We start from the raw sequence: 26,776 nt of genomic DNA on the forward strand, positions 1-26,776 counted from the left end.
ATGGTGAAATCAACTAAGATGTCACTAGAAGAGGCTCTCAAGCAATTTATTGAGAGTTCAAATAGGATGGCGAAAAAATTTGCTCAAGAAAGTATTAAATTCCAAAATAGTTTCCCCAATTTCGCCCTTGAAAATGAGGATAGTCATTATTCACCCAATCAAGATGATGAGGTTATAATTGGTGACACTACTTTAGATGAGGTTCATGATGATTATGATGAAGATAATGTTGATGAAGAATCATACATATGTAGGCACAGTGATCAGGAATCTATTAATCCAATTGAGATTTATAATGATTATATTATTTCTAGTTCAAATCCAAATATTTTTTATGATTATTCACATATTCAAAAGGAAGAGGATTTGATCAGGGATACCACCGTTAGACGATGTAGTTCATGATCCTTTAGCCTGTAGAGTATTGGAGAATCCATTATTTGATGAACTTATCAGTGGATCGGAGGAAGTAACTATGATTAACACCTTAGTTAATGAGCCTTTACTAGAAACTTTCTCTTATGATTCTTTATATGATTGTGGTTTAGAGGAAAGAGTTTACTCTGAAAGTACTATTTTAAAGTCTTTCGAGTTAGAAACACTCTTCTTAAAAGAAGATAAACTCGTAGAGATAAGTGAGGATGTTGATAATGACTTAGAAGAATCAATTGACCATTTTCAAGAATTTGATGATCTAGAAATTATGGAGATTGTGACTAGAGACATTGAAAACTCTAAGTTTGGGGCTGATTATCACTTTCCTAGTGCCTTAGCTTTAACTCTCAGAAAGTCCCCTCACTTAGGACTTGATATCTGTGCCTCGACCATTTTACAATATTACCTTCATACTCGTTTTCCGGAACCTAATGATGTCCAGGAAGAAGTTCTGTTGTTAGAAACCCATCCTCTGGTTGATGTGGTTTTCCCAGGCTATGATACCCAGATTGACTTTGTTTTCCCACCAAATAGTTTTCTTCCAAATGTGGGAACCTTTATATTTCAAATATGTCGAATATTAAGTTGTGAGACTAAACCTAAATGCTTTAGGAAATTAGAATCGACATATTTGGTTAAGAATGTCCACTACTCTCATTGTGGTCAACTATGTAAGTCAAACCTGATTGACTTAGAGGATCCTCAATTATTTAGGTTATTATTTTGTGATTCTAAGTTCTTATATGAGTTTTTATAGACTCTAGGACCTAATGATTCGGATTCCACCTATGATGAAACGCAACCAATGAAAATATTTTATTTAGACCCTTTCATAGAACCTTTACCTGAACCAAAATTAGATATAAATTTCTTAATCAGGAAACTAGGTAAGGGCATGCTAGTCTTGATCATTTTGTTGGTTTAATTCAGTTTCCTTTGGTCAGCTCTATTTGGTTTTGAATACCCATTGTTATTCCGGCTACTGTTATACGATTTGAGGTGACTAATCCTTTCCAATGTCTGGCTGAAGACTTTAAACTTAGCACTTCTTGGGAGGTAACCCATTCTCATGCAACACGATAATATATTTCCTTAACTCTTTTGCTTCAAATGGTAACATTTTCTCCTTGTTCATGCTTTTAATTTCATCTTTAGACTATTGAAGACAATGTTAGATTTAAGTTTGGGGGTATGGGAGAAACTTTTTAGTTGCAATAAATAAACTCCCGAGCCTAGAAATTTATGCCTACTAAGGATGGCACTAACCAATATAAGTGGATGGAAGCATCTTGGTTATAAGAGTTGAGGAACCAATCTGACTAGATGGAAACATCTATAGAGTCTATTCATACAAGCACAAATCTCAGGTGTAAGAAATAACATGGTAGTTTCGCCATATCTCATTGAGTCCTTTTCACTTTCTGTTTTTATTTTTCTTTTCTTTTAAGTAATTTAATGGGGCTCACGATTCAAGTTGTTACCATTGCTAGGGTGAAATAGAGTGATTGAGATATTCAAAAAAAAAAAATCGAAAAATGGAAAATGAAAAATGAAAAAAATTTGAGACCAGACCATCAAACCAATCGGGATAAATTCAATAAAATCGACCACTGGTTCCCTCGTATATGCCATTTGAGTTGATCTAGAGTTACGTTTATCGACCACTGATCTCCTTGTGTATGCCAGTTTGTTGATATTAGTTAGAACGGTATCTCAGTCCATTAGGATAGGTTCATCTTGGCTTCGGTTCTAGGACGAGAGGTCCTAGTTGGGTTCAAAAAAGCTTTCAAAGTCGCCATTTCTAGTACTACCAAAGGAATAGGAGTGCTCTCTTCACTAAGTGTCCAGCTTTCAAAGCTGAAATTTCCGAAAACAGGCTCTCAAAAGAAGAATCCTCGAGCTCCCCTCTTACACAAGAAGAACTACAAGGTTTTTCACTAATCAATCGACCTAGAGAGTCTCTTTTCCAAGCCTGTTGTCTAATGACCTCAGGCATACACTAGGGGAAAAAAATCCTAACAAGGAAGGGATGTTCTAAGCAAACACACAACATGCTGACCCCACCAAAGAAAACCTAAAGATTTCTAGCAAAATAAGCATGATGGCTCCACTTAGATTGTTTCTAGACCAGCTTCTATCTTTCGAAACGTAATTCGTTGCAATTTGAGCAAACTTCTCTGGAATCAATCCGAGTTAAAGTAAGTTGAATAGAGACGAGGGAAGCTCAGTGGAGCTTTGATACCCAAGGTCTCACCTGCATTACAAGGTGGCACATTTAATTTACAGAAACCTTCATGAACTTCAAAGAATTCTTAAAGAGCAACCAATATTTTTCGAACGATTTTCCTATTAATATCGTTACCCTATCAGTCTCGTTCTATTCCAAATTTTAAAGCTTAGGTTCGCGTTAAGTATCGTTTTCCTAAGGCAGGCAAGAAGAGAACTATGATGAATCCGAACCCTTATCTTGTATGGCCATTCCTTGCCCCTTACTAGGAAATTAAAGCAGTCGTTTTCAATTCCTCAACATATATGCAAATGAAGGAATACAGTAAACCCGCTGACAGGAGATTCACGGGTGATTAGAAATTTTACCTCCCGTACCAGACGGGCGAAGAACCGCTATAGTCGACTTGGGCCACCGAGTCCAATGTCAGTGTGCAAACCTGAGGGTCCGAGACGATATCGTAATCGTTATTTTTCCCTGTAAACAGTTTTTATTTTAAGATTAACCTTCAGTAGGGTTTAAAAATAAGTCCAAAAGTCCAGAGTCTAAAGTAAAGTACAAAAATAAAAAGAAAATTACAAAGATTTTCTACTACAATTACAAAAATAATATCTAAAAAAATAAAAAAATATATAATAATAATAATAACTAAATCCTTTTTTTTTGTCTTTTTCCTTCTCTTTAAGCTTTGATTCCAAGTGTTTAGTATCCAACTTCAAACTTGTAATACAAAGACACACCTAAATAAACGTAAAAAAAACAAATGAAATAAATAAAAAAAAAAAGCCTAAAAAATATACCTAAAAACAAATCCCCGTCGGCGGCGCCAAATATTGATGGTATTTTTAAATGATGTTGTAGTATGAGGTTCGTTAAAGACTCGTGAAAGAAGATTTTTTAGATTTAATATTTATAAATGAAAATAACAAACTCAATTAAAAAGGTGGTGTAAAAATTATGGAGAGACTGGGGCTAGGATTTCATCATTGATCGATATTAGTGATTTAATAAAATAATAATTATGAAACTTCAACATTCAAATTGATTCTAATAGTTTTTTCTAGATATGTAGATTTTCAAAAGAGTAGATGTTAATCCAAGCATATAATATCAAAACCCTAAAGCAAGCATATTCTATTAAGAGAAAATATACCTAACTAATGAAAATCATATAACCCATTTTTTAGTTCAATGCAAAAATCATAATATAATTGAAATAATTAATTTAAAATAGAAATGTATCATTTTTACCGAAACAATGGCTTCCTCAATAGCCCCAAGGATTGGGTTTAGCTCCTTGTCATGGACACACGCTCAAATGATTTATTTATAGATCAAATGATGTTTACAATGGAGAGAAAAAGAGAAAATGGTATAAAACAAGAAATTACTACGCACAAAAATCGTCACAAAATGAACGATAAAAGAGAAGTGATGTAGTTAATATTCCGCAGTCGCTAGAAAGGTGTTGCAAACTTTCGAGTATATGCGACAATTTCCAACAACTTTCTTCGACAGGTTTTTGTTCTTCGTTTTCTTCTTCCCTCCACCAGCAGAGAAACTTCTCTGCAATTCGTCCTCTCGGCTCTGCAGCCTCCCAAATCTTCCCCAAACTTTCGACTCACCCCTTTGCTACCCAAAGACCCTTTTTATCCTCCGCAGAGACAAGAATCTTCTCTCATAAAATCTCCGTAGTAAAAGGAAAATATTCTCACGGGATTATTTCTTATAATTTCTTCTTCACACGCCTGTCAGCAAAAAACTCTCCTTTTTTTTTATCTCTCGCACGCTCCAGACAGTGTCCCAATTCCTCCAAACTCGAGCAGTGCATGTCTCAAATTCACGACGATTCATGATATCCCGTGAATAACTCCATACTTCCCTGTTTTACCAACAACTTCCTTTATTTTCCCTGTATGTGTGATATTACTCAGTAGACACACTCAATTGTTTGAAACTTGTATCTCGATCGAGTCAAACAAGCTGCAGTCACGGGAAGAGAGCGAATAAACCTCGGGTTTTCTCGTGAACTCTGATCTATCTCAAAATTGATTATTCAACCAAACTGGATAGATTTTAACGATGACACCACGCCTGTTAATATTATAGGAACAAACCCAATAAAATTCAGCCGTTGAGTCTCTCTAAAACTCCTCCAAATTCTCAACCTTAATTCTGCTTGGTGACTGTTGTTTCCCACCAAAATTGGAATTCAAATAAAGAAGAAGGTCATCCCTTATCCAACAGTCGGGGGTGTGAATATCAGATGGGTGCCCCATAGTAATTGGGGGTGCCCCTTATCCAAATTGAGATTCCAAATAACACGTGTCCTCCGGGTGTTTTAGACAACTTTTCGAGTCGATTTTTCCAAAAACGTTTATTGCCCAAAAATACCTACAAACAAATAAAATACCATAATAAGTACAAAAATGGGTACTAACAATATACACAGTAGAGATGAAAATAGACATATAAATGCGTCTGTCAAAGCACACTCCTTGTGCACATCTAGCATCAATGAACAAATCTTTGCAAACGCAAGACCGTGGTGTATCCGTTTTCTCCTAACTTACGTTCATTTCTCCAGCCTTTCCATAAACTTAATACTAGATAAGAATTGGTCGTGCAATTCTTCTTTCATGGTATAATATTGCCACAAAATTTGCTGGTTCTCAACCAGACTTCGGATTACCACTAAGGTACATGCATTCGAGAGAGATAATTTTAACCTTCCACCAACTGGATACAATGAAACACCTTCGCTTCTATCGCATAGACAGGTTCTCAATTGTGTTTTCCATTGCAAAGGCCAACATCATCTTTGCATCCAAGAATTTTTGCAAAATTCCAATTACAACATTTAATGTACTCGCTACTGATAACACTACGAGAATATGCATTCTTAATGCATAATCTTCACATACTTGTGAGAAACATGGACTTAAGCACCTGACTTGCACCATAGAAGTCAGCATACTCCTTAGTTATGTTATGCCATCACTTGAAAAACCCGGTTTCCAATGATTCTCGCATGTTCATCTAACACTTTGGAATAGAATTTAAGCACCTTTGCAATGAACTTTATTGGCATGTTTCTACTTCAAGCTTCAAAGTTCTTTCCAATTGATCTTTACACACAAGACCAACTTTTTCTAGTCTCCATACTAACCCAAATAGTTCTTCACTGAATTTGACAAACAAATGACACCAACTTGAGTAAAAGAGAGAAAAATCAAGAACCGTGTCCCCAAACATGGCTCTGATACCAGCTGTGACATGCCCATTTAATCGCCTAAAATTTTCATGCGACATGACCGGTGATACTATGTGGTTCAGTGAATCAACTTCACCCACAAATACTCATCCTTGCATCAAAGTACGCATCTGCCTTCACTCTAAAGGCTTTGCACAGCGGAAGTCTTTCTTCTTTCTCCCTAACTCTTCATGCCCCCATAAGCATAAGATGTTTGCCATGCATCAAACCAAATGATCAACTCACAAAATCAACAACATCATAAACCCAAAGACATGACACAATTAATCCATTTTATTGCATCAAAGGAAAATTACAAAACTCGTCCATCACATGGACCAAAACATGCCACTCACCCTCTTGGTGAATGCCTAACACCCTTTACAAATCAGTGGTTCCTCTCTCAATTGAACAACACTAATCTTATTAACCTCTAGCCTATTTATACCGCTAGGATCAGGCCAAAATTTCTGTGTAACTGCTTGCACAAGCCTTGGACATCCAAGTGTCCAAGTAGTTTTCATAACCGTCAACTTCAACCGCCACCTTTTGTGTTTTCAAGCCAATTGGTGTCACACCTGTTCTTGGTAGTTATGCTTTGCAAAATGTATTACATGTGCTAAGTAGCCATTTTTGTCTTGGCCATAATGGCGCTACATCGTCGGACTATGCAACTTCATCAACCAGGCTACAACTTCAGTATTGCGCAACCTTCGCGCTTTACTGTTGAGGCATGTTATAGTAAGCCACCCCCGCCTCCGGCACTGGTAAAAGATTGAAATTTCAAACCTAACGGCTAAACCTAGACCTGGATGGGTGATAATAAATTCACTAACAATGTTGGTGGTAAAGGGTCACGATAGTGGCACCATGTCCATTTTCTGAGCCTATTAGATGTTTGTGAATCTTTAAATTCTAATCTCTCCCCCAAAATCAAATGGTTTTAATAAGAAATCCTTGTGATTGTTGATTTGATTGTAAGAGCCAAACAAGCAGATGATAATGATGAATTCTAAGTTTTTTCCTCGGATAATTTTTTGATGGAACTGCTGTGACTTTGAGAGAGTGGGGGACTCTATAAATTTCGATCGGATCGTTTAAAAGGAAAGAGACGGACGAGTTAAACCAGTCATGTTGGTGAGCTATTTAAACCATTCAATTTCAAGATTGGGTCAGCCAAAGGTCCCACAGGAGTGCCAAAAGTCACGTAGGTCCCACTCGATCTTTGACGGTGGAGAAAACGAGTGATGATAGACACACCGAATTTTTGTACAGTGGTGTGTTCCGAAAGGGGATCGTGCGCTTCCAACAACGTTTCTCTGCATTGGGATTAGAAAGGGTTTAAAGGGGGGGTTCACCATATTTTTTTCTCTCTCACCAAATATCACGGTGCCGTCACGGTACATTATTTGCGGTACACCAAATATTTCCGGGAAAAAACCAACAATGCTAGGTCTACCTGTGTGAACACGTAAATCAAGAAGGAGACTAAATATTCACAAACAATGTTCGCACTCTAGGTACAGACTCGCGCTGATAATACAATGGCATTGATTCCTTGGCTCAAAACCTTCGGGTTTATCATAGCCTCATCTAAGAACATCGCGAGTGGCGTTTCCGCAGGGGAAGATAAAGAAAACGAAGCATAAAAGTAAAACTTATGGAGCGTTAGGCAGAAAATAAAGTGCTGAAATGTAAATAAGACTGGGATTTACGTGGTTCAGCACTAAGGCCTACATCCACGGGGTTGTTGTTTCACTATATACTTGATGGTTACAAAGATAGTCGAGTGACTTGGGGTTTACATAGGTCTGTGTATTATAAAGGGCTAACTTACACTCATAATCTCTCTCCCCTTCTCTCCATCATTTTTCCGATCCCCCCACTTTTGGTGGAGAGGGGGTATTTATAGGGTTAGAGTGTGGGACCCATTTATGAGGGCCGTTGGAACCTTATCTTCTTGTGTTTTGTGTCCATCACGCGGGGGTCTTCGTTCATTACTTCATCACGCAGAGTCATCCTCATTCGTTCCACGGGTTGATCGACACGTATGCTGCTCAGAGTGTTTAATGCGGGTAGTTGAGGCGCCTGCTCGTGTCAGGCAAGTGTCTTCTGCCCCTATCACGTCCGTGTCAGTACACCTTCTCTCCACCGTTGATCTTGGCTTCTTTTGGGGATGAGATAAAGTAACTCTTTGGGAGTTATTTGGTGCTCCGCAGTACATCGTGTTACCGGTACATCTTTTAACTTCTGCCCTTAGATTTGTTCGGGAGAATATCCCACGTTGACGGGACGGGCTTCTTGGCTATGGGAGTGTGTCATCATGCTTTGATGACTTTGTCCGCATGCTCTACACGTATCTTCCTATATACACGTGTTTGATGATGAAATGATGAATTTGATGAAGTTCATTGATTAGAATGAACTCGATTTTTATTCTTCTCTACTGATGTTGAAGACGATAAAGATGATGAAGTACATTGATCATCTTATTCTATGTTTTCTTCTTTTTCGTTGTCGTTGAAGACAATGAAGATGATGAATTTTTAGATATGTATTTTTGGTTAGGTGTTCATTCGAAAAACTAACTCTTCTTTTTCTTCATAATAATGAATGTTTTGTTATGTGGTCATTTGAAAGAATGAACTTTGTTTTTCATGTTTAAGAACGAACTCTATTTTAGTCTTGATTTAGTTTGTTTTGATTAGGTGTTCATTTGAAAGAATGAACTCTATTTTTTTTGTAATGTATTCATTTTTAAGAATGAACTCTATTTTATCTTGATTTAGTTTGTTTTGATTAGGTGTTCATTTGAAAGAATGAATTCTTTTTTTATTCATAATAACGAAATTTTTGTTATGTGTTTATTTTAAAGAATGAACTATATTCTAGTTTGAATTTGGTTTGTTCTTGTTGTGTGTTCATTATAAAGAATGAACTCCTCTTTGTCATAATAATGAAGTTTTGCGTTGTGTTCGTTTTACAGAATGAACTATGTTATCATATGTGATTTAGTTTGGTTTAATTAGGTGTGCATTTAAAATAATGAACTCTGATACTTCATCAAACACAATGAACTTTTATACGAAAATAAGTAGGAAATAACACGGAAGGCTACTTTTGTCCGTTTTATATTTTCAAATAATTATGGACCAAAAAGAAAACGTGTTTTCCAAAAGGACCAAACAGACTTAAGACCACCTAAAAAAGGACGAAACGATTATTTCCCAAAGAAAAAGACTTGTAAAAATTCGAAAACTCACTCTTCCGCTATCACACATGGAATGGGTATTCTTCTTGGCTTAGACCTTCCGGCTAAAGTCCTAGTTCCCGATCCAACTCTTCCTAAATCCCAAAGGAACTGAGAACACGGGAAACTCTATACATATAGGCATTTAAAATGAACGATTTTTTTGGGCACCACTGTTCCTTTGGGGGACCATGATTTGATTTGTCCACCTGGCCTATAGTTATAAGGGGTGTCCAAAAAAGTGGAGATGACTAGTGTACCATGATAGAGCACTGCTCGTTCGAACTCGCATGCGTTGCTATCTCAAGCTTGTTTGTCAAGTTTAATTGTCAAAACTATAAGTCTTGATTTCTAGTCTACATATAACTAAGTATCGGATAGAGCACAAAGCGTGGTTGAGCCTAGTTTCATGGAGTTCATCAATTGAAGACGAAGAACTATCAAGCAGAACATGTGGAACTTCTTCGAAAAAAGGTATGCGGAGACTTGAAATCATCTTTTTCACTTGAATAGTCCATAATATCTATCTCCTTCTTGAGACACAGTCGTTTTAGCTATATAGATTTCTGTATGCATAATTGATATTTCGAGCTGAGTGTTAACTCGTTTATCTGTTTCTCGAAATATATGTTGGTAAGTTTTTATCTTCAATCAAGTTCATCTCGTACTTGACGAAAGTTAAAAGATGATCATATGAAAAATTGCCAAGTTATGTGACTTGGAATGATCATAATTTAGATCATCTGAAAAATGGCTTAGATACTTTAGTTTATGGTAAACAACTATTGTGGTCATTATAAGAATGTTTCATTGATTGAAAATTAGAATAGAGAATCCATTGCTTTACATAGTGTGTGTGCTTGCATGTGTGTAATCGATGTCTGAGAGTCATAGTATGCATACCCGTATGCGTACCCATTGGCTTATGAAAAATCGAGTGCCCAGTACACGTACTTGTACGCGTACTTGCGTAAGGTATAGATCCGAATTTTTATGATGGAGTCTAATGAGATATCCAACGCCGGTCCGGGTCATTAAGGTTTGCGTATCCATTTTCATACCTTAATGCGATATGTTCTAAATTCGTTTTTTATATAACATGAGCTATTCAATAAATTATAAGGATGCAATTACTTGCAAACCGTGGCTATAATTTTTCATGGTTAATTTATGTGAATAAAAAAAAATCGAACATGGTTCAATTGTGTCTTTTATACTTCTATGAGATTGTATAGCAATTGAATCATATCCAAAGAACTAGTTTCATTTGAGTCATTTGAACTAGTATTAGTAGAGATGAATATGGTTGAGAAGAAAGTGCTCATGTGGTTAATTTTGGTTGGCTATGAATGAACCAACAAGGTGTAGAAGTTTAGGTACGGTTAACCAAACCTAAATAAAGGTACATTTCAATTGTGTGTAACAATCCAAGTTGTCTAACAGTCTAAGTATATTATCCTGAGTTTTAATCAGGTTTCATCTAACGGGGAATATTGAATGCTTTGTTACCAAGGTAACTTAGATTGCAATCCATGATTTCAAAACTATATAAGGGAGAACTCTAGCAACTGGGAAACCTAATCCCCACACCTCATGTGTGTTACTAGTTATGACTAGAGTCGATTGTCCTTTAACCTTAGGTTTTTATCAAAACCCCGTAGGTTAACGACTTGAAGACTTCATTGGGATTGTGAAGCCAGACCCGATTATTTTCTCTGTAGTTGCGTGTTCTGATCTTGTTGTATGTATTGTTTAAAGTACTATCTTTTCTAAGACTTGATCGAGATTTTATATCTCTGATAGGCAAGATTAAAAGAAGTCATAAATATATTTGTCTCATCGTTTTTGATTCCACTATATTTTGTTTCGCTACCGTACGATTAAGATTATTATGAGGTAATTGATATTACTAGGACGTTCTTCGGGAATATAAGCCAGTTGTATCAATTGGTTCCTGTTCACCTAGATTTATCAAAAGACAGAACAAAAATCATAGGTATATCTGTGGGAGACAGATTCATCTATTTCATACTTTTCTGTGTGATACAGATTTTTTCTTAAAGTGTTCTTCTTTGGGTTGAAGCAACTCTTGGTTGTGGGTGAGATCAACTAAGGGAATCAAGTGCACAGAATCCGACGTGGTTCAAGAGGTGTAAGGGAACGTGACTATACCTTGATCAGTGTGATATTGGTTAGGGATCAACGACATTCCAATCTGAAGTTATCTTGTAGTAGGCTAGTGTCTGTAGCGGCTTAATATCGTATGGTGTTCAATCTGGACTAGGTCCCGGGGTTTTTCTGTATTTTTGGTTTCCTCGTTAACAAAATTTATGGTGTCTGTGTTATTTCTATTCCGCATTATATTTCATATGTAATTGAAATATCACAGGTTGTGCGTTAAGACTAATCAATTAAAAATCCAACCGTTGTTTGTTGATTGGTTTGATTAGCACTTGAACATTGGTCTTTGGTATCGTTCAAGTTATTTCTCTTATATTCAATCGGTCTCGCAAATTCTATTTGATGATTGCGGATTGAATTGAGAATTTGAGATATATACTCTTAGAAACACTTTTTTCAAGTTTGAAGTTTGACTGTCTAGTCGATTCACTTGCAAAGTGTTTTGGAGTTTGTCCATACAGATTGCTAAACGAAAAGTTTGGGTTGGTTGTAAGATCCCCGCTTTTTCAATTAGTATCATAGCAGGCAAACACGTTTACAACCTCATAAGTCTGTGTTTGTTGTGATTTAAATATGGACAGAAATTCTATCTCCATAAACGTACCACTAGTCATCGATGGAACGAACCATTTATGGTGGAAAATTGCTACGCGTGCTTTTATTCAAGCGCGAGATTTTCAATCATGGGTTCATATTGTTAATGGCTATAATCCTCCTTTAGTTACAATATATGGTGTAACTGTTGAAAAGGATATTGGTGATTATGATCTTGTCGAGATACTTGCTACATTCTGACGGTTTAAATGCAATCATCCACGCCAATCTTCAGCATCATGTGACCATGTGCTCTCGGTCTAAAGATGCTTGGGATATTTTAGAAACTGTATTCGAAGGGAATACTTCTAAAAAGGAAGCTAGGCTTCAGAACCTATGTTCCGATTGGGAAAACATTCATATGGAAGACGCGGATTCATTTGATGAGTTTAATCACAAAGTGTCTGAAATTGTTAATGCATCTTTTGCATTGGGTAAAGGCTGTCCCTGAAAGGGACATTGTAATGAAGATTCTCATATGGTTGCCTACCAGATACGATTCTAAGAAACATGTCATCATTGAAGGAAATAATCTTAACACTCTTTCCATAAATACTCTTGTTGGAAAGCTTAAGATTTTCGATAGCGAACTAAGCAAGAGAAAATGGCGTTCCAAGTGTTGCAACTCATGTTCTACACCTAATGCCAAGTATTTGTATCCCGAATTGATTGATTTAAAAGACGAGAATTGCTTTAACTCAACTCTTTCACTGTTTGTACAACAATTAAAGAAATCTCTTAGACGGAGAAAAACAAAGTCTCGTAAAATCTCCTCAATCAATAATGTGGATAAGAAATTTCATAGAAACTATAATAAAGAAGTATGCGGACATCATATTTCGACCTGTCATAAAGGTGCTAGTGAAATAACCAAAGCATAGATGGAAACTCTTGAATATTTTCCAGAGGAGGAAATCTATGATGGTTCTCTCACGCACTATGCTGATGATAATATGTATCTGTTCAACAGTTTTGATTTTTCCATGATAGACAATCATGCCTCACCAGAAGAAAGAATTAATCTTTTAACCAAGACTCTCCACTCTACCAAGAGTAAGTTTCACCTGGAAAAGGAAGCGTGAATTAAAAGGATTGAGAATCTGGAACATTAACTGAAGATGTTAAGACAGAAAACTGCAACAACTTGCATTCATAAAGAGAAAGTTCGACTAGCCTCGATAAACTCACATCAGCAAAGGATACCTAAGAGTACGACATGTTCTAATTCCTCTTCAAACAAGAAGGACATGGTAAAACTCAATATGACAACTATCTCTGATTCTGGACTGTGTAAAAAACATGGTAGATCAGAGATGATTTGTACAAAGGTTCCTGGAAACTTTTCTTCTAATTCTTTTCAGAAGAAAAATAAAAAATCTCACAAGAAATATTCATCAATTTCTAAAGGGATTATTGGAACAGTTCATAGTTTACGAAAATCGATAGACAAGGGTTTCAGTTTATTACTGGAAAGGAAGATGTCATCTAGAAATTTCTCTCCAATAATGAGGACTCGGAAACAGGAATCAACAGATTTATCTATATCACCAGAAAAACCTCCCGATCATATACTTGATGGGAGAAATTACAGTCTGTAATTCTTTTGAGATTGTTCTTGCTCTTTCCTTGGACAAGAACCTTGATCTTTCTAAAGGGTGAGAATTTCTCTGCTTGATTATCTTTTGAGACGTTTGTGTTCTATATTGTTTCTGGAGAAAGTAAATCGTTTGTGTACGTGATTTTTTTTTTTGATGAAGTCCTTTGTAGTTTTTTAGAATCCTGCTAGGGTTTTGGTCAAAGGGTCGTTTCGGGAATTTTTTTATTCCATCTTCTTCTATATATTTTGGAAGATATTTTTTTCCTCAAGCAAGCATTTCATTTGTATCTTTTATCATGTCCTCATTAAGCCTTTCCAGTAAGGAATATGATGTTTGGACCGTCATGTTTCCCTCTAAGAAAGTTCGTTTTGATTCTTCTGATAATGAGATGTTTCGTGACAAACTTGATTCCTATGCTAATATGAATCCTTCTGCCTCTCTTGTTGAAAAACTCTCGTTAACTATGGATCTTGTCTTAGAGCAAGTTCGTGCTTTGAAGAGTGAACTTGAACCGTCAACCAAAAGACTTGAAGACAAGATGGATAATATTGAATCCAGAATTGATTTAATCGACGAAGAACTTGAGGAGTATAGATAATATGAGAAGAGTATTCAAAGTAAGTGAAACATGTTTCTAGTTCTTGCTTGAATAACGTCTAGGAAACTTCTTATGAGAATTTTATGTTTTATGATTAAGAAGTATTACTAGGGTTTGGAATAGCTTATTTTGTGATTACACGTTGCTATTTCAAACAATTTTCATCTTGAAATGTTTTTAGATTTATTTATTTAAATCTTAAATGTTATTTGGAAGATGGTTTTTGCAGTATTAATCTTTTTTGATTTTATATATTGCAAACTGTTATGGGATATGTTGTTTGCGTCCGTGAACTGTTTCGTCCCATACACTGTCGAAAGTTGTGTTATTCATATGTCAATTTATTTTGACAAAAGAATGATTAAAATTTTGACAAAGATGAAAGTTAAGCCTAATATTTCATATGCAAATATTGATGGAAGATATGATGAACTTTTTTTTCGAAGATTTTGTCTATTAGATGTCATTGTGCAAATAGTGATGAAAAATAGAATGAATCTTTGAATATTCCGCAGTATTGGTCTTTTCCTGATCCACATCTTGTGTATATATTGTGCGTCTCCGTAATATATTTTATGTGAGCATTTCCAATTAAAATAATCATAGGTTCGCTTGTGGTTAGTTTAATTGATGACTTTTGGGTTACAAATTCATATTCTTATGATTTGATTTCGTCCAAAAGAAATCCTTCTTTTCGTATAAAAGTAAGGTCGCTCTTTTTGTTCTCTCGGGAATGCCATTTTATGGGGGAGAGTTGTTTTTTGAACTTGTGCTTAATAGCAAATCTTTGTGGGGAGTGCAGCTATGGAATATTACAGGGGTTATCTTGCATCTTTATAAACTCCTTGATGAATGCAATTAGTTTCGATTATTTGATAACATCTAAATAAGTTGGTATGTTCGCTTTTGATCATGAAGTATCTCTATGGAAATTTCATTAGGATCCTGCCAAATTTTCGTACCTGTGCCAATTTTTATTGACAAAAAGGGGAGAATTATTTTGTAGTCACACTGCAAATACATATGGTTTACGGATCATTATGTAAGGGGGAGCGGTTTTCATATGAGATGAAGTATTGATTAAGGGGGGGTGATACATATCACCATAGTATTGTTGTCGAAGTTGTTGGTGCAATTCAACTTTGATGATGCGTAATAATACTTTGACACTGTATAACAATACGAAAACTTCCTGTTTTTATATATTGTTATGGATACGGAACTTCAACAACTATTATGCTGAAATGAACACTTTAGGATCATGGCGTACTTGGAAGTGACAAAGATTTCGAGTTTTGTTGAAGAACCAAGGAGATCAAGCATGTCGATGAGAAGCTACAAATTTATCTTTTTTTGTAATCCATATGTATTGATAGTTTTGTCACTAAAATTGACAAAGGGAGATATTATTAGAGCACTGCTCGGTCGAACTCGTAAGCGTTGCTATCTCAAGATTTTTTGTCAAGTTTAATTGTCAAAAACAATAAGTCTTGATTTCTAGTATACATATAGCTAAGTCTCTGATAGGATAGAAAGTGTGGTTGAGCCTATACTTCACGGAGTTCATCGATTGAAGACGAAGAACTATCAAGCAGAACTTGTGAAACTTCTTCGACAAAAGGTATGTGGAGACTTGAACTCATTTTTTTCACTTGAAAAGTCCATCCTCTCTATCTCCTTCTTGAGAAACAGTCGTTTTAGCTATATAGATTTCTTTATGCATAATTGATATTTCGAGCTGAGTGTTAACTCGCTTATCTGTTTCTCTAAATATATGTCGGTAAGCTTTTAGATTCAACCAAGTTCATCTCGTACTTGACGAAAGTCAAAAGATGATCATATGAAAATTACAAAGTTATGTGACTCGGAATGTTTCATGGAATGATCATAATTTCGATTATTTGAAAATGGCTTAGATATTTTAGTTTGTGGTAAGCAACTATTATGGTCATTATAAGAATATTTCAGTGATTGGAAAGGAGAATAGAGCATCTATTGGTTTACATAGTGTGCATGCTTGCATGTGTGTCATCCATGTCTTGGAGTCATAGTATGCATACCCGTATGCGTACCCATTGGCTTATGAAAAATCGAGTACCCAGTACACGTACATGTATGCGTACTTGCGTAAGGTATGGGTCCGACTTTTTCTGCTGGAGTCTGATGAGACATCAGGTATGCGTACCCGTACGCATACTGGCAAAATCCAACGCCGCTCCGGGTCATTAAGGTTTGCGTACCCGTTTGCATACCTTAATGAGATATGTTCGAAATTTGGTTTTTATATAACATGAACTATTCAATAAATTATAAGGGATTCAATTACTTGCAAACCGTGTCTATAATTGTTCATGGTTGATTTATGTGAATCAACGAAAACCGAACATGGTTCAATTATGTCCTTTATACTTTTATGAGATTGTATATAAATTGAATCATCTCCAAAGAACTAGTTTCATTTGACTCATTTGAACTAGTATGGGTAGAGATGAATATGGTTGAGAAGAAAGTGCTCATGTTGTTAACTTTGGTTGACTATGAATGAACCAACAAGGTGTACACGTTTAGGTACGGTTGCCTAAACCTAAATGAAGGTGCATTTCAGTAGTGTGTAACAAGCTAAGTTGATCTAACGATCTAAGTATATTGGTTTGAGTTTTAATCAGGTTCCATCTAATGGTGAATATTGAATGCTTTGTTACCAAGGTAACTTAGATTGCAAACCCTGATTTGAAAATTATATAAGGGAGAACTCTAGTAACTTGAAAACCTAATCCCCACACCTTATGTGTGTTACTATTTGCGACTAGAGTCGATTCTCCTTTAACCTTAGGTTTTTATCAAAACCCCGTAGGTTAACGACGTAAAGACTTCATTGGGATTGTGAAGCCAAACCCAACTATTTTCTCTGTAGTTGGGTGTTTTGATCTTGTTGTATCTATCTTGTTGAGTACTATATTTTCTAAGACTTGATCGAGATTTTATATCTCTGATAGGAAACATTAAAAGAAGTCACAAACATCTTCGTCTCATCGTTTGTGATTCCACAATATTTTGTTTCGCTACCATACAATTAAGATTATTGTGAGGTGATTGATATTACTAGGCTGTTCTTCAGGAATATAAGTCTGGTGTATCAATTGGTTCCTGTTCTCCTTGATTTATCAAAATACGGAACAAAAATCATAGGTATATCTGTGGGAGACAGATTCATCTATTTCGGAATTTTTTATGTGATACAGATTTGTTCTTAAAGTCTTCTTCTTTGGGTTGAAGAAACTCTTGGCTGTGGGTGAGATCCACTAAGGGAATCAAGTGCGCAGAATCCGGCGTGGTTCAAGAGGCGTAAGGGAACGCGACTGTACCTTGATCAGTGTGATATTGGTTAGGGCTCAACTACATTCCAGTCCGAAGTTATCTTGTAGTAGTCTAGTGGTTGTAGCGGCTTAGTACAGTATGGTGTTCAATCTGGACTAGGTCCCGAGTTTTTTTTGCATTTGCGATTTCCTCGTTAACAAAATTTCTGGTGTCTGTGTTATTTCTATTTCACATTATATTTCGTATATAATTGAAATATCACAGGTTGTGCGTTAAAAATAATCAATGAAATCCAATCTTTGGTTGTTGATTGGTTTGATTAGCACTTGAACATTGGTCTTTGGTACCATTCAAGTTATTTGTCTTATATTCAATTGGGCTCGCAAATTCTATTTGCTGATTGTGGATTGAATTGAGAATTTGAGATATAAATCTTAGAAACACTTTTTTCAAGTTTGAAGTCTGACTATCTAGTCTATTCACTTGCAAAGTGTTTTGGAGTTTGTCCATACAACGAAAAGTTTGGGATGGTTGTTAGACCCCCACTTTTTCATACCCTTTAACCTAATTAAAATTATAAGTAATCTATAACTTCTTCTTCCTCTATTCCACAATCGACATGTTTCTCTTCTTAATCAATTTTTGATTATCTAAACCTGGTCATATACAAATCTAATCAAAATCATCAAATTTTCATCGGCTCGTCAATTCATTGAATTTTTATCGTCGATTAATCAATCTTTTGTAAACAAATCCGTCCATAAGTATTTTCCCACAAACCCAATACTTCTAATTCGTTATTGTTTGAAAATTTTGAGTAGTAGTCATTAAAATAGGTAGAAAATAGAAGTTACAGTAGTAAGTTCGGTTAGGATAATTTTGAAAAAAGATCTAGTTTTACAACTGAGCTTTTATAGATGAAGAACACTTCCGCTAAGATTATTTTTTTGTTCCTAACTGAACTCCTGAGTTCGGTTGAGTCGCAATTTTTTTTCAAACCCTAACTCTTCTCTGTATAGCCAAATGTTGAGTTCGGTTAAATCGCAAAAAAAATTCCTGACCGAACTTTACTCTGAAAACCTGGATAATAAGTTCGGTTAAGGAGAAATTCCTTTGCTAACCGAACGAAGAGTTCGGCAGTGTTTTATAAACTTTGCGATCATGCCGAACTTACCACTTGTGTTTTTTCTCATATTTCTTCCAAAAGTTCGGCTACAAAATCTAATGAAATCGAATAAACCGAACAACACTCTGTAAACCCCATCCTAAAAGTTCGGTTATCTATCCTGGAATCTGGATATCCTAACTTTGCAAAACTCCATTAAAGGTGGGTTCGGTTACCTGGGTTTGAAGATAAACTAACCGAACTACACCAGCAGGTAAATTCGGCTTCTTATTCTTCAGAAATTGTAGCCGAACTTAGTTGACCTAGCAAAATTTATTAAATTTTTTTTTCGATTTTTCGAGAGTTTAGGCCAAATCAAACAACATTAACTAACTTTGAAGTTTGTCTAAGTACCCAAAACATCATTCGGTTTGCCAAGTCAAGCAATATTCACCCGTCTCAAGAAAAAATTATTATTTTTCCACGACCATCATCTTCTTCTTCTCTCCCAATAACAAGTTATTTAACCTCACTAATCGCTCTAATTAACTTAACATAATCTCTAATTGACCATTAGACTAACTAATTATTTCACTAACTTAATTAGAAAGGATCATTTTGATATTAATATAAATATACAGATAAGGGTGTACTCAAATTACTTTAAATAACTTATCAAAAATAAACTGATGGTACCTTAAATTTAAAAACAAAAAAGAAGATTGCCCAAAAAATCGTTTTTTAAATTCTACTCCGGGTTTTATGCAATCCTGAACTGACCAACCATCGAAACATTTTTTTCAATAGATAAAATATGTTGATTTTATGGCTTGGGCATTGCATGTGAAGCTCGAATTGAATATTTCGAAGTGTGCATGGATGTTTGGGATTGTGAGAGATTTAAGAAGAGTCAAAGAAGACTAGACCACTAAATTCCTAAATCGAGGTACAAAGTATAAACTACAAATTAAGCTTGACCATTAGATTTTTAAATTATTCATGAGGAATATATTAAGAATTGTTAGTCTCTTACTCCAAAATCTTAAGCTGACCTTGTGATAGTAAATGTGATCACCTGGATACTATAGGTACCGAAGAGACTAGTGTTTCATTCCGGCCTGGAAGATGTTCAGAAATTAAAATGGGTGAAGCAACTACTTTCCTCTTGCTTTTGTCTTTGCTTGCAACTGCTTCTTCTCCCATCAACAGCTAGTACTGAAACTCATCCACGACCACCAAAAGGTATATGCCTTGAGAAAATTGCAAATGGATCATACCTTGATATGGCTGCTCATCCCGACGGATCCAACCATGTTTTCCTGGCCAACATACATGGTAAAGTTTGGTTAACAATGGTTCCTGAACAAGGATCTGGAGAGGAAATGCTTACCACCGACGAATCCAATCCATTTTTAGATATAACGGATATAGTTTATGTTGAGAGCGAGCTTGGGCTTCTGAGTATCGCATTCCATCCGAAATTTGCACAAAACGGGCGATTTTTTGCTTCTTATAATTGTGATAACGTTAAATGGTCTGGCTGTTACGGAAGATGTTCATGCAATACAGATGTTAACTGTGACCCTTCGAAGTTAAGTCCTCGTAATGGAGCTAAGCCTTGCCAGTACCATTCAGTTGTTTCAGAGTTTACTGCTAATGGCAGCTCATTATCAGATCCATCCTTGGTATTTATAACTTGTGTGTCTTCTGGTTATTATTTCTGCAAACTCTGGCAAAACCATGTTAAAAATTTGTTTATTTTTAAGGTAATGAGAGCAAATCCAACGGAAGTGCGAAGGATCTTCACCATGGGGCTTGCGTATACCACATTTCATGGTGGCCAAATACTATTTGGACCTGATGGGTATTTATACTTAACGACGGGGGATAATGAAGCTAGAACCGATCCTTACAATTTTGCACAAAACAAGAAATCACTGCTGGGGAAGATTTTGAGGTTTGACATTGATCAAATACCCAGTAAGTTAACAAATTGTTATGCTTTTCATTCTAGTTCTGTTGTGATTTTCATTTCATTTTGCTACTGATTGCAAGCAATTTCAAGTTTCAAAAGAAACAAGTAAGTTTCAGCCGTGGGGAAATTATTCTATTCCAAGTGACAACCCTTATTATGGTGACAAATAGTTGCTGCCTGAAATTTGGTCATTAGGCCTTAGCAATCCTTGGCGATGTAGTTTTGTTAAGAATTTGATATTATATCTTTTTATTAACTTGTTCTCCTTTTACAATACGTTCATACATATAAATATATGGTTCATACTTAGGGAAGAAATAACTTCCTCACACGGCTCTAACTCTTGATTAATATAAAGAGTCCTAATCAAAGTACATTCCTAAACAGTCTCGGATTCTCGGATTTGTTACCGTGTTTAGAAGTCTCAAATATAAGACTTTCCTAAACAGTCTCTAGGAGACGTACTTAACTGAGACTTTCCTAATCAGTCTCAGTCACGTGTCTCAATACCCCCCCTCAAGACGGAGCATGCAGGTCACAAATGCCCATCTTGGATAAATTAGCATGGAACTGAGCTTTTCCCAACGACTTTGTGAATATATCCGCCAACTGCATTGTGGTAGGAGTATAAGAAGGTAGAATAATCTTTTGTATTACCGCATCCCTTACTAGATGACAGTCCACTTCAATGTGTTTTGTTCTTTCATGAAAAACAAGGTTCTTCGCAATATATAAAGCTGATTGACTATCGCAAAGAAGATTCATCGCTTGTGGATGATAAACTCTCAAATCACTGAGTAATTGTTTCAACCATTTCAATTCACATGTAGCCGCCGCCATGGAACGATATTCCGCTTCAGCCGAGCTACGAGACACAGTTGGTTGCTTTTTAGTCTTCCAAGATACTGGCGAATCTCCAAAACAAATAAACCATCCTGTCAGTGAACGCCTAGTTAAAGGACAACTTGCCCAATTTGAATCACACCAACCTCTCAAGGTTAAACTACTATCAGAGCGCAACAGAATTCCTTGTCCAGGATTCTTTTTCAAATATCTAACCACACGAAGTGCTGCTTCCCAATGCTCCATTCTTGGTCGTTGCATAAACTGAGACAAGATATGCACTGAGTAAGCAAGATCTGGTCTGGTGACAGATAAATATATCAAACGTCCAACCAATCTTCTATACTTTTCTACATCACAAAGCAAATCTCCTGTTGCTAAAGCAAGACGATGATTGGTTTCAATAGGAAATTCTGCAGGTTTCGCACCCAATAAACCTGCCTCCATTATAATATCCAACGCGTATTTCCTCTGGCATATGTAGAAACCTCGTTTACTACGAGCCACTTCCAAACCTAGGAAGTATTTTAATTTTCCTAAATCTTTCATCTTGAAACATTGACCCAAGTACGCTTTAAATTGTGTAAGCGCAACTAGATCATTCCCTGCAATAATTAAATCATCAACATACACCAGCACATTAAGTTGCATCTTCCCCTTCATCATAGTAAAAAGAGAATAATCTGAGTACGATTGCCGAAACCCATAATTCTTCAATGCAGTTGATAGCTTCGCAAACCAACACCGCGGTGCTTGTTTTAGCCATACAACGATTTCTTCATCTTACACCATATTCGGATTACCCTTAGCAAATCCTGGTGGTATTTTCATATATACTTCCTCTTCCAAATCTCCATGTAGGAACGCATTATGCACATCCATCTGATGCACATACCACTGTTTAGCTGCAGCTACAGCCAAGAACATACGAACCGTTGTCATCTTTGCCACTGGTGCAAATGTCTCATTGTAATCTAATCCTTCAACTTGATGATTTCCAAAAATCACAAGTCTCGCCTTTAGACGTACCAAATTCCCGTTTTCATCATATTTTTCCGTATATATCCACTTACTTCCTAAAGCTTTCTTACCAGGTGGCAGTTCTGTTAGATCCCATGTGCCTTGTTCTTCTAAGGCCCGTATTTCTTCCGCCATTGCTTTCCTCCAGCCTGGATGTTTCATTGCCTCTCTGAAATTCCTCGGCTCAGACTTTGCGATATTGCAGCAATATAATTTTTATGCATGTCCGAAAACCTGTCACAACTAACAAATATGTCAAAGGATAAGGTGTACCTGAGGATGATGACTGTGATGATTGAGAGTGAGATGGACTATTTTCTCTAATGGTGCATGTCACAAAACCTTTAAGCCTACTCGAGGGAATCTTCTGACGCTTCCCCTTTCCTAAATCTTCATTCACAACAGCAGCATCCGTAGCTTGTTCATCATTGTTCTCAACAGCAGAATTCTGACGCTGTAGCTGACGCTGAACAGAGACATCTTCAGCAGGTGCCGCAGTTTGTACTGCGATATCTCCATCTATCTGTCGCTGTTTTCCTGCAGTTTCTTCACCACCAGCAGATAGACACTCTTCATCATCACTCTTCACCATTACGATCAGTCTCAGCTGTAGTCCCAGCAACATCAGTCGCTATATGACTTCTAGAGCTCCTCATAATGTCCGTCTCCACTGTTTTACCATTCAACTCAGTCTTAAATGGAAATTGTGTCTCACAAATTTCACATCTCGAGACACCATAAATTTTCTTGTGTCTAGATCATAAACTTGCCATGCCTTCTTACCATATGGGTAGCCAAGAAACACACACCTCCGTCCTCGACTAGCAAACTTATCTCCTTTACTATTTTGATCATGTACATAGCACAAGCACCCAAACACCTTCAACTGTTTATATATAGGTGGTTTTCCAAACAATACTTCATATGGTGTTTTATTATTTAGGATAGGTGTAGGCGTACGATTTATCAAGTGCTGCTGTCAATGCACACTCTCCCCACAACCATTTCGGCAAGCTTGCTTGAAATCTTAAAGCCCTTGCTACATTCATTATATGTTGATGTTTTCTCTCCACTCTTCCATTTTGTTGAGGAGTACCTACACATGACGTCTCAAAGACTATTCCATTAGTCTTAAAATAACCACGCAATGCATTAAATTCCGTTCCATTATCACTTCTAACAATTTTAATATCTTTGTTAAATTGACGCTTCACAAGAGCAACAAATTCACGAAATTTTGATTCAACTTCTGTTTTATTCTGAATTAAATAAATCCAAACACCTCTTGAAAAATCATCCACTATTGTCAGAAAATATTGAGCTCCACATGATGAAGGGATCTTATAAGGACCCCATAAATCTGTGTGAACTAAATCAAAAATACAATCTGATTTACTCAAACTACTAGAAAAACTGCTTCTACGATGCTTTGCCCGAGGACAAATATCACAAGCATCATTATTCTTTTTGATTAATCTACTCACACCTTGCACCTTCTGCAAAACTTTCTCTGAAGGGTGTCCCATACGTTGATGCCACAACTCATATGTATCTTCACGCACAGCCATAACTTCAACATGCGGCACACCACGGAAAATATATAGTCCACCTTGTCTCTCAGCCACTCCAATCATCCTCCTCGTAGACCGGTCCTGTATAAGACATAATTTGTTAGTACACTGAAGAATACAACTCATCTCATCAATAAGTTGTGTGACTGAAATTAGGTTGCAGGTTATCTTAGGCACATAAAGCACGTTTTTAAGTTTCAATCCACCAGGAAGAATCACTGTTCATGTTTTCTCAGAGGATGCATACTTTCCATCAGGCAATCCAACTGAACATGCCCTAATATCTCTTACATTTATCATGTTAAGAAGTTCATACGTAACATGGTTTGTTGCTCCTGTGTCAACAATCCAAGACGTTTCATTCGTTTTACCTTGTAGATGAGAACCCGACTTTCTTGAGTTTAAAAACTCCATCACCTGTTGTACTTGTGCAGCTGTTACTCCTACTAGACATGCTTCATCAGCTGATGACGTACCAGCACTATCCTTTGCTGCCGAAACTTGCAGGTTATGAGCACGGACAGGATTCCCTCCTTGTCCTCTACCTCCTTTACCAGCACGTCCTCTTCCTCCAGTTCTTCCTCCTCTGCCATTCTTTGGTCTGTCTCCCCACCATTCTGGATATCCAATGATTTTAAAACCCCCATCATCTGAGTGTCCTTGTCTGCTGCAAGTTTTGCAGTACTTGGTGGGATCATAAGCACTATTAAGTAGGCGTTGATCAGCTTGCACTTTGAAGGACACAATATTCTCTTGCATCTCTGTAGGTACTACTCCATCTCCAATCTTTAGGCGTTCTGAGTTCACAATGGCTTGATATGCAACATCTACAGACGGCAATGGTTCCCTTGCAAGCAATTGTTCACGCAAAGAACTGTATACAGAATCTAACCCAATCAGAAAATAGTGCAAGAAATCTTCTTCTCTTAACATACTTACCTGAGATGCGATATTACATGTACACTGTCCACACTTGCATTGCGGTATCTTCATATAAGTCACCATCTCATCCCATATTTTGTTCAATCTGCCAAAATATATAGCAACTCCCTCTGTTTTCTTCTGTTTGCATTCACTTAAAGATGCTTTTAGTTGACATATTCTTGTTCCACTAACAACACAAAATCTTCTCTTCAGGTGTGCCCATAATAGACTTGCATCCTCATAATCTCCCAGGGTTGATCTTACCGACAATTCCAACGTGTTACCAATCCATGACACCAACGTTGATTGCACTGCTATCCAATCTTCTAACTGATCCGGATCTTCAGGTCGCTTGATAGTTCCATCAATGAAACCATATTTTCTCTTGGCTATCAGCGATCTTCTTATGGCTCTAGCCCATTCATCATAATTATTCCCTCTCATAACTATTGGAGTTATGATAGTTCCTGGTCCATCACTCGATCCTAGATGATATACAGGATTCTTCTTCTGCGTATCATATTCCATCACCTTCCCTTTTGACGATTCAATCTCATTAACCATCTCTAGTTTTTTTTTTTTTTTAGGTTTCAAAACTGGCTCTCGATGCCATGTTAAGAATTTGATATTATATCTTTTTATTAACTTGTTCTCCTTTTACAATACGTTCATACATATAAATATATGGTTCATACTTAGGGAAGAAATAACTTCCTCACACGGCTCTAACTCTTGACTAATATAAAGAGTCCTAATCAAAGTACATTCCTAAACATTCTCGGATTTGTTACCGTGTTTAGAAGTCTCAAATATAAGACTTTCCTAAACAGTCTCTAGGAGACGTACTTAACTGAGACTTTCCTAATCAGTCTCAGTCACGTGTCTCAATAAGTTTCGACTCTGAAAGGCCTTATTACTTTCTTTGTGGGGATTGTGGGCAGGTTCGTGGACAATTTTTCCACTTCTCTTCTTTCATGTTGCTAACAACTAGTTGTTACTAAGTATATAAAATGTTGTAGGATAAATATGAAGAGGTGAATCTTATAACTAAGGGTGGAAACTACGGATGGCGAGATTATGAGGGTACAACTATCGCTCATCCTCCAAACTCTACCAAACAAGGAAACAAAACTATTAGCATCGAAAACTATATCCCCTTGTAATGGGATATGCGCATTCTAGTGTAAATGCGAACGAGGGATCTGCAGCTATCACAGGTGGTTACTTCTATCGTTCCAAAACTGATCCATGCATGTATGGAAGGTAAGTTTCCTACTATCTCATAATTTATCTAGAATTACTTGTTGTTTCTTAATCATGTTATTGCAAAAATCAATCTCAGATACTTGTATGCGGATTTGTATGGGAGTGGTATGTGGGTAGGCACAGAGAGCCCAATAAATAGTGGGAATTTCAGTACTTCTGAGATTTCCTTTGGTTGTGCTTATGACTCTCCACTACAGTGTAACTTGGCCGAAGAAAGTTCATTACCCAGTGTGGGTTACTTATTATCAATGGGTACCGATAACAACAACGATGTTTTCTTCTTAACAAACAACAGTATTCTGAGAGTTGTTCGTCCTAGTCGATGTAATCATACTTGCTCACTTAAAAATATTACAGATTCCCGGAACTCACATCCCGTGCATCCGTACCGCAGCGGTTGCAAGGTTCCAGAAATGGGGCTGTTGATTTCATTTTCATTTTTGGTTTTGTTACTTATTTACGATTTTACAGTTGTAAGCTTATACTAGTTGTATTTATATGTAAGCTCGTATCTAGCAGATTTTTTGAAGAGAAAAATTGGACCAGTCGGAAATCGAACCCATGTCCATGGCACTGGCGCTTATTCGGGTTCTGAAAAAGTCTTTAGAAATCAAAAAT

General features: G+C 36.5%; 1 pseudogene; it reads left to right on the top strand.

Annotated features, from left to right (window-relative positions):
• LOC113278771 lies at positions 1-26,646 on the top strand (annotated as a pseudogene).
• The last annotated feature ends 130 nt before the right edge of the window (positions 26,647-26,776 follow it).

This window comes from Papaver somniferum, chromosome 5 (assembly GCF_003573695.1).
Source record: "Papaver somniferum cultivar HN1 chromosome 5, ASM357369v1, whole genome shotgun sequence".
NCBI classification, from domain to species: domain Eukaryota; kingdom Viridiplantae; phylum Streptophyta; class Magnoliopsida; order Ranunculales; family Papaveraceae; genus Papaver; species Papaver somniferum.